Source organism: Adiantum capillus-veneris, chromosome 20 (assembly GCF_014529385.1).
Source record: "Adiantum capillus-veneris isolate H3 chromosome 20, ASM1452938v2, whole genome shotgun sequence".
Lineage (NCBI taxonomy): Eukaryota > Viridiplantae > Streptophyta > Polypodiopsida > Polypodiales > Pteridaceae > Adiantum > Adiantum capillus-veneris.
The window spans coordinates 108,154,163-108,166,491 of record NC_140950.1 but is presented as its reverse complement, the minus strand read 5'-3'; the positions used below and the strand labels follow the sequence as shown (position 1 = coordinate 108,166,491).

At 42.7% G+C, this 12,329-nt stretch overlaps 1 pseudogene; it reads right to left on the bottom strand.

The window, feature by feature from the left end:
- Positions 1 to 977: 977 nt before the first annotated feature.
- Positions 978 to 10,022, bottom strand: LOC147433057 (uncharacterized; annotated as a pseudogene).
- Between the last annotated feature and the right edge of the window lie 2,307 nt (positions 10,023 to 12,329).

Here is a 12,329-nt window from a genome sequence, read left to right as displayed (position 1 = left end):
TTTGGAGAGGATACACATACTGTGACAGCATCCAGAAGAAACGCGATAGGTACTTTAGCTTATGTACAAAGGACGCCAAGCCTTGCGCACTAGAAGGAGGCTCCATTAAGACTAGCGCCTTGACCTTTTTCGGATCTGCCTCAATCCCATTTTGTGACACCACATGACCTAGAAATTGTGCTCGAGGTTGTGCTAGCTTGCAGGGTTTAATTGACCTCCTTCTTCGTCCAGCCTTTGAAAACACAGTCGGAGCTTTGACAGATGATCCACCCTTGAGCTGTAACACCCAATATCATCCATGAAAACCCTAATGAACCTGCCCAAGTAGGGACCAAACACCCTATTCATCCAATCTTGAAAGGTGGCGTAGGCATTCACTAAACCAAATGGCATCTTGCGGATAGGCAAAGCATCCCCATGGAGAGATAAATGTCGTCTTCAGCTGGTCTTCAAGCGCAATCCCTATCTGAAAGTACCCTGAAAATCCATTCATAATAGAGTACCTCTCATGACCCGCCACTTGATTTAAGATTTCATCCTGGAACAGCAGCGGGTAGTGGTTTCTCTTGGTTGTCGCATTCAATGGCTTGTAATCGACACACACCCGCCATTTTCCATTCTTCTTAGGGGTGATAACCATTGGAGAAACCCACTCCGACTCCTTCACGGGGTATATGACACCTGCATCTAACAATTGGTTAATCTCCTGCCAAAGAGCCTCTTTCTGAATCTCCCCTAACCTCCTTAGCTTCTGCGCCTTTGGTTTGCATCCTTCTTTAAGAACTATCTTATGCTCAACACCCTTTGCTCCTCGTAAATCCTCGTACTTCCTTGCAAATAAATTCGGAAAAGAGGCACACAGCTCCACATAGCCTTCTCTCTCTTCCTTGGTCAAATCTTTGCTTAGCATAGCAGTTACCTCCTCCACACCTATGCCACCAACCTGTGGTTGCACCTCTCCTTTTACATGGGAGCCTTCAATAGTGACCCCAAACAAGTCGGCATCTATCTTCAATAGTGACCCCAAACAAGTAGGCATCTATCTTTAGCATATCATCTTCACTTTCCTCTTCCTCAATATCTGTGTAGCCCTCATCATATCCTGTCTCGGTCTCATACTCATAGCTTGTCGTATCATCTTTGTCTTTTTGTACCACGGGGTGAAAGCGGCTCTCTTTGGTCTTCAAATCAAGCACCACATGTCTCCCTCTCTCCTTGTCAGGCAAGGTGAACACCCCGCTCCCCCAATCCTGCTTAGCCCCTATTGCAAGTAGCCATGGCCTACCCAAGATGATTGGATAAGCATTGTCACCCGCTTTCATCACAAAGAAATCGATCAGGCACTCAATGCCCATCACTTTCACTCTTACGTCTTGAGCCACGCCCAAACACCTGGCTTTGGTATGGTTAGCCATCCTCATGCGTACATTTGATTTAGCTACTGCTTTAACCCCTGTTTCCTTCATTGCAGCTTCCGTCATGATGCAAACTTGTGCTCCACTGTCTATATAGGCCCGAACCTGCATCCTCTTTTCAATGACCGCATCCACTAGAGGAAGGACATCCGTTGGGCTACCCACTCTCAATGCCATGTTTTGTATTGCATGTACATCCCCCTTAGCCTTTGGCAGCCTCGTGCTGACACTTGTAGACCACTATCTTCGTAGCTTGGGATTTAAAGCCAACAACTGACCAAAGGTTATGTTAGCCTTTTGATTTTGAACATCGCTTACGAAGTCATATTTCGGGTAGCCGCGCCCTAGCTGAAAGTCTGCCTGCTTGATTTTGCGACGCCTCCTCTTCTTGCTAGTTTCCGGCTTCTCCTTGCCTTCGTACACTTTCTCTTTACCTTTACGGGCCCTCGTCTCCCGCTCGGTTTCTGTCTCTCTTTGCCTCCTTGCTCTTTTGTTAGCCAAAACTTCAACATCCTGCTTATCGACTCCGATGATATTCACCCTAGGGACTTCACCACCATCCTGAGGAGCTGGCGGCACCTGATTCTCGACTACCTGCTCCCTCGGGCCATTGAGTTGTGCTTGGCCTCTACCTCTGCCAAACAGTGGATAAATACCGCCTCTTTCTCTTAGTGGATGAGGGAAATCTGGCGCATAGTGTCCTTCTTCACTGCAATTGTAACATCGGCCAGGCAGTGGCCTTGCCCTGCCCCTTGCTCCTCTGGGTTGACCTCTATCCATCATGCTTAGCCGCAATTTCTGCATTTGCTCAGACAAATCTTGCACGGTTCGCACCCAATTTTGTGGCACAACGGCTACACCTCGATTTGCCTGGTTCTCATCATGAATAGCATCCCTCGGACCTTGAGGTTGGACCACCGCTTCATAACCCAACACACCTTGTTCAATCTTCTTTTTTATTTTCCTGCTTTTTGCCTTTGCTATGGCCACTGCACCATTATAGTTTTATGGGCTCTCAAAATCCACTTTCTCCCTCACTTTAGGATGTAGGCATGCCATGAATTTATCCAGTTTGAAGTAGTCGCCATTGGCCAATTGCATGGCACCCGCTAACTCTGCCCAGCACACTTCAAAACGATCCAAAAACAAACTAAACTCTTCACTTACATCCTACTTGAGCGCCTTCAGTTTGGCATCCATCTCCACTGAGGACGCCTCTTTGCGGAAGTCATGTAGAAAGCGCGCCCGAAGAGCCGGCCAAGCATGCCTCGGCTCACCTTCCAAAGCTTTGTACCATATCTTTCCTTCCCGCGCATCACCAAAGGAAATGTCTACATCTTGCTGTCCTCATTCGGCATGCGCAGCGACAGCATATACAACTCAAAGTCTACAACCCACTCATCAAGATTTTCTTCACCTGTAAAAATTGCCCATAGCTTCGAGACGCCATGTCGACCAACACCAAAAACTGCTTCTCTTCACTTAACTGGGAGCAATCAGTGTGCTCCTCTGTGGGGGCACCAGAAGATGGAGAGGGGGAATGGGGAACACACCCGACACACAAACAGCTGCCCCTATATAGCTCAGGGTATTCACAGCACCCATGTCCTCTCGAAAAACACCTTCAAAAAAGACGATTCACACTAGCAGGGCCTCGCCTGCACTTCGACCAACACACACACTCCTGCACAGTCCTCGGACAGCGAACACACCGATTTGGTCCACTTTCTGCACTTCCACAACTCAACACCTCTCTCTCTTTCTCTCTCACACACACAGGGGGCCCGGGGGGCACACACGCTCACACACATCGGCACCACGCATGCTGGAGACGAGAAAAGAAGAAAGGGGGGAAGGGGGAAGATACGATGCCAAAATTGGCAATCATAGCTTCTCCTTCAAACAAAAAACACCTATACAAGATCCGCACGGTCTTTTCTAGCCCGCACCATGGCCATCACCTGCTTCATATACAGGGGCACACAAATCCCTCAAATCTTGACTTCCTCAGCGCACACCTCGACCGAGCCTCCACCATTGGCTTCACTTTGACAGAAGCTGCTTCTCTCGGTACCCCCCACTGGCCTCTTCTCTTCCAAGGAACTTGCCCTTACAAGTTGCTTCACGGATCACGCACCCTGGCTTCGATCACTGAGCGTGAGCGCATGAAAAAAAACCCTCCTCTCCTCCTCTTCCTTTAGCTTCAAGAAAAAACTGCACTCCTTGAAAAAAACATCGCCCTCTTGAGTCGTCTCATGACGATCCCCTTTCTGTGTCGACGTCGATTCCGAGCACGCGAAGCGTTCCTTTTCTCCCACTCCTCCTCCTTTTCTTCTTCCCCTCCAGCCAAAGAGAAAAAAACCCTCTTTCGAAAAATGATCCCCCTCCTCTTTCCTTCCTTCCTTTCTTTTAAAAAACATTTCACCTAGCAATAGTGCCCGGCGCTATTGCTCTTAAGTCTCCTTCAAAACCCTTTTCTTTTTCCATTAGCCTTTTACTAGTATGTGAACCGCGCGTTGCCGTGGCTACATGTGCGTCAAATGAAGCAACCATTGTTCTCCTTCCCTTCACAGGGAGAGAAAATGTGGGCAAATGCCTATGATTCTCATGTAAGCTTTTATAGCTCTTTAATACATTTGTGCCATTAACCACCACTTTAACTACTTTCTAGATGACAATTTATGACAACACACAAGTTCTAAGTGCCTTCCACATTCACATCAACCAAGCACAAATCTATCTTTTGGATCAACACTATGTCTACCTTTTCGAGTGTAAGATTGAACAATTGATGAAGTGTAGTTACTCTCCCATTCTTGTGGATTGACCAAGGAAAAATCTCCTTCTAGTTGGTATGCCAATCTCCAACATACTCCTCCTAATCATGGCAAGTTTAACCCTCCCCCCCACCCGCACCCCCCCCCCCCCCCTCTCTTTATGTGTGTGTGTGTGTGTGTGTGTGTTGATTGAGTTCAAGAATTATCAGGCCAATTTGAGGTCTCTTGAGAATGAATTAAGTAATGGGCTCCCTTTGCATGACGTCTTCTCTTAACATCCTATGTTCCTCTCTAAGGAGGCAGCAAATTTGCGATTAGGCTAGAGACACCCCCCTCACACAATTAATATGGGACCCTAGTGAGTGGTAGTGGCCCTCTAAATAGACTAATAAAGAGCTAGTATCCTTCTTTAGATATAGTGTTTGCATTGAAGGACGAATTCTTTAGATGCATTAGCATCCCCTCTCACCATTCTTACCAATCAAGGCATTGGTCATGATAGCAACTCTTCCCTGCTTCTCTTGTGTAGTTTTGGTCTTGCATTTGGGGCATCACAGTCAACTTAGTCATCAACTACTATTTGTTGGCACTTAGGATGCATGTACAGCCATGACCCAACATGCCAACATTACACCATATAGTAGCGGTGTGTCATTTGCTTCTCAAAGGTAGTTCATTATGGGTGTGTGACCTGGGGGTGATTGCATGGCTATAGCAACTTTGTCACTAAATGTGGATAAATTTCAAAATTTACAGGTTGGATTGCACTCATCTAGCTAGCATGTACACTTGCATCTACCAAGACTCGTCACATGGATGTTGAGGTCTCTTGCAATTGACCATAAGCAGGTTAGTAATATAAGGTGCATATTGTTTGTTTGTGTACATTTGGGTATCATTGGACCCTTAAATTGTGAGGGCAATGAAAGCAGAAAAGTTCACTCGATCGTTTCTCTTTGCAAGGGTTTTGGGCATCATGCGAAAAGAAAGGCCGTGCTGCAATAACACACACACACACACACACACACACACACATACACACATTGTTCCTCTTTGAGACAGAAGACTGTATTCAACCATTCATATGCTAGCCCTTAGCCATTTGGCTTAGTTTCCAATCCCTTAAATGTGAGAAGAGCATTGAGGCACTACATGGAGAAGAGTCTCTTTTTGTAAATGAATTATACCCCTTAACAATTTGAGAGTGCGATCATCAGACCCTACATGAGTATTTAGCTTTTGATCATATCAAACTTGCTTTACCCACATTTTAGCCCATACCATGACCTACATACCTTTCTCTCCTAGCCACCTCATGGATTCAACTTGTCAGTGGCCACCCTTATATCCATAGTCTTCAAGCATGTTACATGTTGTACTTGGTCCCATAGGTCAATCTAACCTTTAAGGATGATCTCTCTCTCTCTCTCTCTCTCTCTCTCTCTCTCTCTCTCTCTCTCTCTCTCTCTCTCTCTGCTCCTGTTAACCTTTGAGGTCACTGTGATTGTTTCTATGATATTAAAAGTTATGTCCCCCTCTCCTTGTATAAGTATGTGCGCATGCAAGCCCTTGAGTTCAAGAATCAACGTTCATCGGCTAAAATTTTTAGGTCTCTTGTGATCTTCTTCTTCTTCTTCTTCTTCTTCTTCTTCTCTCTCTCTCTCTCTCTCTCTCTGTGCTAACTTGCTATGCAACATGACGACTTGTTGCCAACAATGTTTGGATTGGAATAGGTTTGCCTAAACCTAATAGCTGAGAGTCAAGATTAGTCAGTCTCAAGATTAACGGGTCTCAAACCACGTCAGTAGGAAGAAAAACATCTCTCTTTCTCTCTCTCTCTCTCTCTCTCTCTCTCTCTCTCTCTCTCTCTCTCTCTCTCTCTCTCTCTCTCTCTCTCTGGCTGCATGTCTAGTTTGTAGTATTAAAATGTAGCATGTGAGAGACTAAGAACCTAGTCGCGTGTACCAGCGAGTCTTCTTTTTTCCCGGTCACGAGCCTATGTAAGGAGTTCGAGATGTAAAAAATTGTGAAAGCTAAAATCTTGCCTATGTAAGGAGTTCTTCTCCCTCTACCTATCTAATCATGGTAGTTAAGAGCCTCGAAACGGGCATAGCATTTCACATGGTTGACTTTTGAGGCCCTTTCAAGCCACCGGTTTTTTTGACTTGCAAACAAAGCTGGAAGGCTATTTAGCCGTTCCAAAGTGACCAAGCTCTAAATGTAAGCAAAATGACATGGAGGTAGTCCTGCAACGGAGGCACATGCATGGACACTTCCCTACTATAAGAGACCGAGTCATCATTTCTAGGGGGAGGCAAAGGGCCCGCATTAGGTATGCAACACCAAGGAGGATCCAAATGAGCAAAGGAATACTAACTCCAAGACCAAGGCCAATACCTTCGACTGGCAATGATCATCCTCCAATGCAATCACATCAATGTTCTGGAAAAAATATTTTTCAAACATACAAAATTGCTTTCCTTTAATTTTGCAAGAGAAAATTTAGAAAATTAGGTTTATTTTGCAGGTTTTTACACTATTTTTCTCTATTTTGGGACGATTTCTCCTTTTTCTCTTGCCCTCAACCAACATTTTTGAAATTGAAAACGGCATGATATTAAGTTGAGACACATCTTTCCCAAACAATCAATTGAAGACCCACCTTGCACGATCGTTGTAGTGAGAACTGTAGCAACAGGCAATGCCACCTGTTTCCTTGCAGAACCTCCTTTTTCCTTGCCTATGTAAGGAGTTCGATATGTAAAAAATTGGGAAAGCTAAAATCTTGGATGGTCACGTTGGAGCTCTAAACATTGTAGCATCCGCTGACAGGCCGAGAAAAGACGAAGAAAGTGTGGAGATGAATGTGGGACTCTCTCTCTCTCTCTCTCTCTCTCTCTCTCTCTCTCTCTCTCTCAGTGTGGAGGGCCGTAGCTAGGCAAAAATGGAGCTTGTCGGGATGAGGTAGACATGCAGCGGTAGAGGAGTAGGTGGCTTAGCAAGCACTTGTGGCAAGTGGGACATGTATTGGATCTAGAGTCTTAACGTCCTGGCCAAAGAGGATTGAGGTTGTATAAGGGTGTGGGGCTCGTAGCAGATCAACTATGTTTGTAGCCAGGGGTGTTGATAGAGGAGACTACATGAGGCCTCTTGCCGCAGCATTTGAGAAGTTTTACATGAAGTAAGTAGTGGGTTGTGTTCATGATCGAGTTTAGGTGGCGGTGGTGGTGGGGCAGGGGGAAATAAGGGAAAACAAACAAGGAAAAATGTATATGGATAAAAATGGGACTCAGTATGTAAAAGTTGAAAATCCTAATGTGATAAACAAATTAGAAGTGAATACAATAATTCTGGATATGGCAGCAAAAGAAGGTCCACCGACTTTAGAATCTAAGGGATACTATCAGGTTGATCTGAAACCTTTGAATTGGCTTAGCATTGATAATCCTAGGATTGGAGTCCATTGTTCGGAGGATAGGAATGTCAAGGATCTTTTATGGACCTCTTTTATGTCTCTAAGGATACTCAAAGTGAGAAAACAACATCCACAAAACCAACACAAGTGGGAACAGCTACTGCAACACCACTTACAACCATTGAAGACATGCTCAAAAGGATAAACAAAATGATAAATAATATGCAAAAAGCTCCTACAAGGGAACCTAGGCAAGTAATACATCAATAGGGACAACCAATTTGGAAATGTTCAATATGCACCTATGAGACCACAAGGACAACCCATGTACAGATACCGGCCTAATATGGCCCTAGCACAAAAAACACCCATGGGTTTGGAAAGACCACAACCAGTGTTGGGTTAACAACCTCCATTTCTTGGACATAATGTAGTGTCTATAAAGTACATCCATTCAGAAGGAGGCATAGATGAACAAGCACTAGTGTGTGTTACACCTTATATTGAGCCTAGTCCATCTACAGTAATGGTAGAAGGAGAGTGGTTTAATTGACATCAACCTTCAATAGAAGATTCTGTAACTTATGCTACACCAACGCTTACACTGATGTACTTTCTAACTAATCAAGGTGTTAGACCTCCAATGTAAGACATCCAAAGATTGGAAACTGCCACAATTGTGGTGCAGGTGATCATTGAAAAAATGAATGCCTAATACCTGACAAGAACATTAAGCAAATTGAAGCTTTTTGTACACAATGTTGTACGAAGGATGGACACTTCCCTAAAGACTGTCCAAAGAATTCGTTAAACAAAGGAAAAGCAGGGTGAATGTAGTCCAAGTGATGCCTAGTAGCTCTTGGAAAGTGCACCTATTGTTCCAATCAAGGTGATCATTAGAGCCCGAGCTAAGAAAAAGAAACATAACTCCTGTGATGAATAAGAGGATACTAAAAATTCCTCGCAAAAGACCAAGAAAAGAAAACGTCAAAGATATGAGATGAGAAAACAAAAACAAAAGGAAGAAATTGAGGAAAAAAGCCAAAAATGTGTTCCAAGAAAAAGTCAAAGAAAATGAGAGTGAAATCAAGGGAACCCCAATAAAATCTAGAGGATCAATTTTGGTAGACAATTTTTTTGAGCCAATCAATGCAGCTTTGGAAGCTTTCCAAGTGGGTCTTAAAGCAGGCCAAAATATGGACAAAAAAAGGAAAAAACTATCCTTCTCCAAATATGCAAGCAGCTAAGCTTGAAGCTTATCAAAATTTTGTAAGAATTATTAAAGAAATGTTGGAAAAACAAAAACCCAAGCTTGAGAGTATAGCAAAACCTGAGGAGCTTGTGGTAGAAAAAAATAAAGAGAAATCCAAAGTGGTGGTAGGACCCCACCTTGAAAGTAAAGAGCCAAAACTCATAGTTCCTGATAGTGAAGATGCTTTAGATGGAATTCCGTTTGTGGAATAAAACTGGCCAGGACATTTATGGGAAAAAGTGAGAGAGGTTAATGATGGGAGCATAACTTTGAATTCAGGAGATTCTGCGGCAAGTGCATGAGTTGGTTAAGAAAGGCATAGTTAGGCGTAGCTCATCTACATTTTGTTCACTAGTGTTATTAGTGCAAAAAAAAAGATGCCACATATCGTATGTGTGTCGACTATAGAGCACGAAATGGGATCACTATCAAGAATAGGTTTCCCGTTCCACGGGTAGAAGACCTATATAAGCTACAGGGGTCGACCTACTTCAATAGGATTGACCTAAAAAGTGGCTACCATCGAATAAGGATAGCTGATCAAGACATTGTAAAGACCGCATTCCGCACTACATTTGGTCTTTATGAGTACATTGTCATGCCTTTTGGCTTGACCAATGCACCGGCCACATTTAACCGCTTGATGGAGAAACTATTCAAGTCTCACCGAACCTTTACAACATCTCCACGTAATATTTCAAGTTTTATGAGAGAATAAATTTTATATTAATCAAAAGAAAAGTGATTTTTTCTTACAAGAGATTCAGTATTTAGGTCACATTATCTCTCAAGATGGCATCCAAATGGATCCATCAAAGCTAGAGGTAATAAAAGGATGGCCTAATCCAAGGAATATGCATGAACTAAGAGGCTTTATCAGTATGTGTGCATACTCTAGACACTTCATAGAAAATTTATCACTAATCACTGGACCATTACATGACCTAACAAAGAAAAACGTTAGGTATATATGGTCCATGTACCATGCGGGTAGGAGTAATCATTTCCCACTCGTCATCCGAACTTGGGTTCGGCACCATTGGACCTTGATAGTGAGTCTTCCTTGCAGAACGCATTAGTGCAAGTGTAACTTCATCCTTTGTTCTTGTATCTGGACCAGCACTTGCAGATGAATTACGGACTATCGACATATTCACCCCCATTGTAAAACGCAAAGGGTGGTTGTACACAGGGTGGTGATTACGCGTTGCCCCTTCGCATGCATAAGTAGTCAGTATCCCAAAATCATCATTAATAGGATGTCCCCTTGATTCCCGACCATTTGTCCAAAAAATGTTTTGAGTCAAAATCCATGAATGGGTTTCTCAATTATTTTATCTTCATGATCAGACAATATGAAAGTATTTAGTCCTACTGGCCTGACTATTTGAAATGGCCCTGCATACCTGAGTTTGAGTTTGCCTGGCCTCAAACTTAATTTGCTATTGTAGACCAACACCCAATCACCTGAAGAAAAAAATTTGAACTTGATATTTTTGCTAATCCAAGCTTGTCTTCTTTGTTGGATAATATATGCAATATACTGGCTATGGATTTTGTCCTCTTCCAACCTCAGTAAAGCCTCCTTCATGTAACTGACTGAATCTTCAAGAGATAATTTTTCTTGAACTGCAACCCTGAGGCTTGGCACTATAAATTCCATGGACACCACTGCTTCTAACCCATAGACGAGCTTAAATGGTTTCATGCCAGTAGTCGCTTTATATGCTGTTCTAAAAGCCCATAGTGTTGAGTCCAATTTCTCATCCCAGTCTGTCCTGTTTTGATTGACTAGCTTCCTAATAATCCTGACCAAAATCTTATTGGTACTTTTTGCTTGTCCATTGGCCTAGGGATAGTACACTATTGACTTCTTATGCAATATCATATGCAATTCAGTCAGTTTATTGATCACCTTACTAATAAAATTTCCTCCCTGATCAGAAATAGCTCAATGGGACAGTCAAACCTGGTCATAATGTTTCTGTACAAAAATTTGGCTACACTTTTTGCTTTATTATCTCTTAAAGCCACTGGTTCTACCCACTTTGTATAGTAGTCAATTGAAACCAATATATACATGTTCTGTGTAAATCTTGCAGGTGGTTTGATTGGACCAACAAAATCCAATCCCCACTTCTAGAATGGCTCCAAAGGCAAAATAGGTTGCAATGGCACTCTATCCACATTCAGTGGTCTGCCATCTCTTTTGGCACAACAAACAATTCTTATTGAACTCCTGAGAATCTTTAATTACTGTTGGCCACCAAAGTCCTGCTTCGAATACTTTTCTTGCAGTTACCTCACCTGAAAAATGTCATCCTGCAGTACCTGCATTAGCTTCTGCCACCAATACTGCTTTCTGCTCAAAGTGAGGGACTCATCTCCTTATCACACCTGATCAATTCCTCTCTTATATAAGAGTCTTGCAATAACTGTAAATGGTTTACTCCTCAAAGCCATTCTCTTCCTGTGATATTTGGTCATTATTTCAGGTAACACCCCTTCATTCAAAAACTGAAACATGTCATTATACCAATCCCCTGACTGGTTAGTCAACTTAACTAAAAACAATTTTGCACCAGGTAATTGATCAGGTACTCTTGAGGAACCATCCTCACCTGTTTCCAATCTACTGATGTAGTTAGCCAAAACATGAAGTTTCCCAGGAGTACGTATTACCACATATGCAAATTCCTGCAAGTGCAGTATCCATCTAGCCAACCTTCCTGATAGATGTGGTTTGTTCACCAAATAGATAAGAGCCTGATGATCTACATGAAAGATTACCCTATTGGCTAAAATAATGTCTAAATTTTTGCAATGCATAGATCATTCAAGCATTCTCTCTCAGTCACTATATAATTTTTTGCAGGTGTCAGTTTCTTGCTTGCATAGTAAATTGGTCTAAAATCCTCTTCTAGTTTCTTGCATCAATGTTGCACCCATTGCCACATGAGATGCATCCACAAAAATATGGAATGATAATTCCCAATCAGGAACAATTAAAATTGGTGCTATAGTCAACATCTTCTTCAAAATCTTGAATGCTCTACCCTGCTCTTCTCCCCGTTCAAATACTGCATCTTTCTTTGTAAGCTTTGTTAGTGGTGTATAGACATGTGTTAAATATCTCAAAATCGGTTATGCCACTTCACTTGACCCAAAAATCTACCCAAGTGCTTAATTGTCCTTGGTTCTGGTGCTTTACTGATTGCTTCCATCTTCCTTGGATCTATAGATACTCCTTCTTTAGAAATTACATGTCCAAGTGAACTCCTTTTAGCTACAAATGCAATTGGCTGGGTTTAGTGACAGTTGAATTTTGCATTTTTGAAACCCAACCTCAAAGTGCTCAAGATGCTCCTGCTTTTTCCAAAAAAAACCCTCATAAATGTTGTGAGGAATTCCAAGCACCCATTGTAACACTTTTGCATTTTGGTGGAGCATTCTTTAAGCAAAAAGTCATC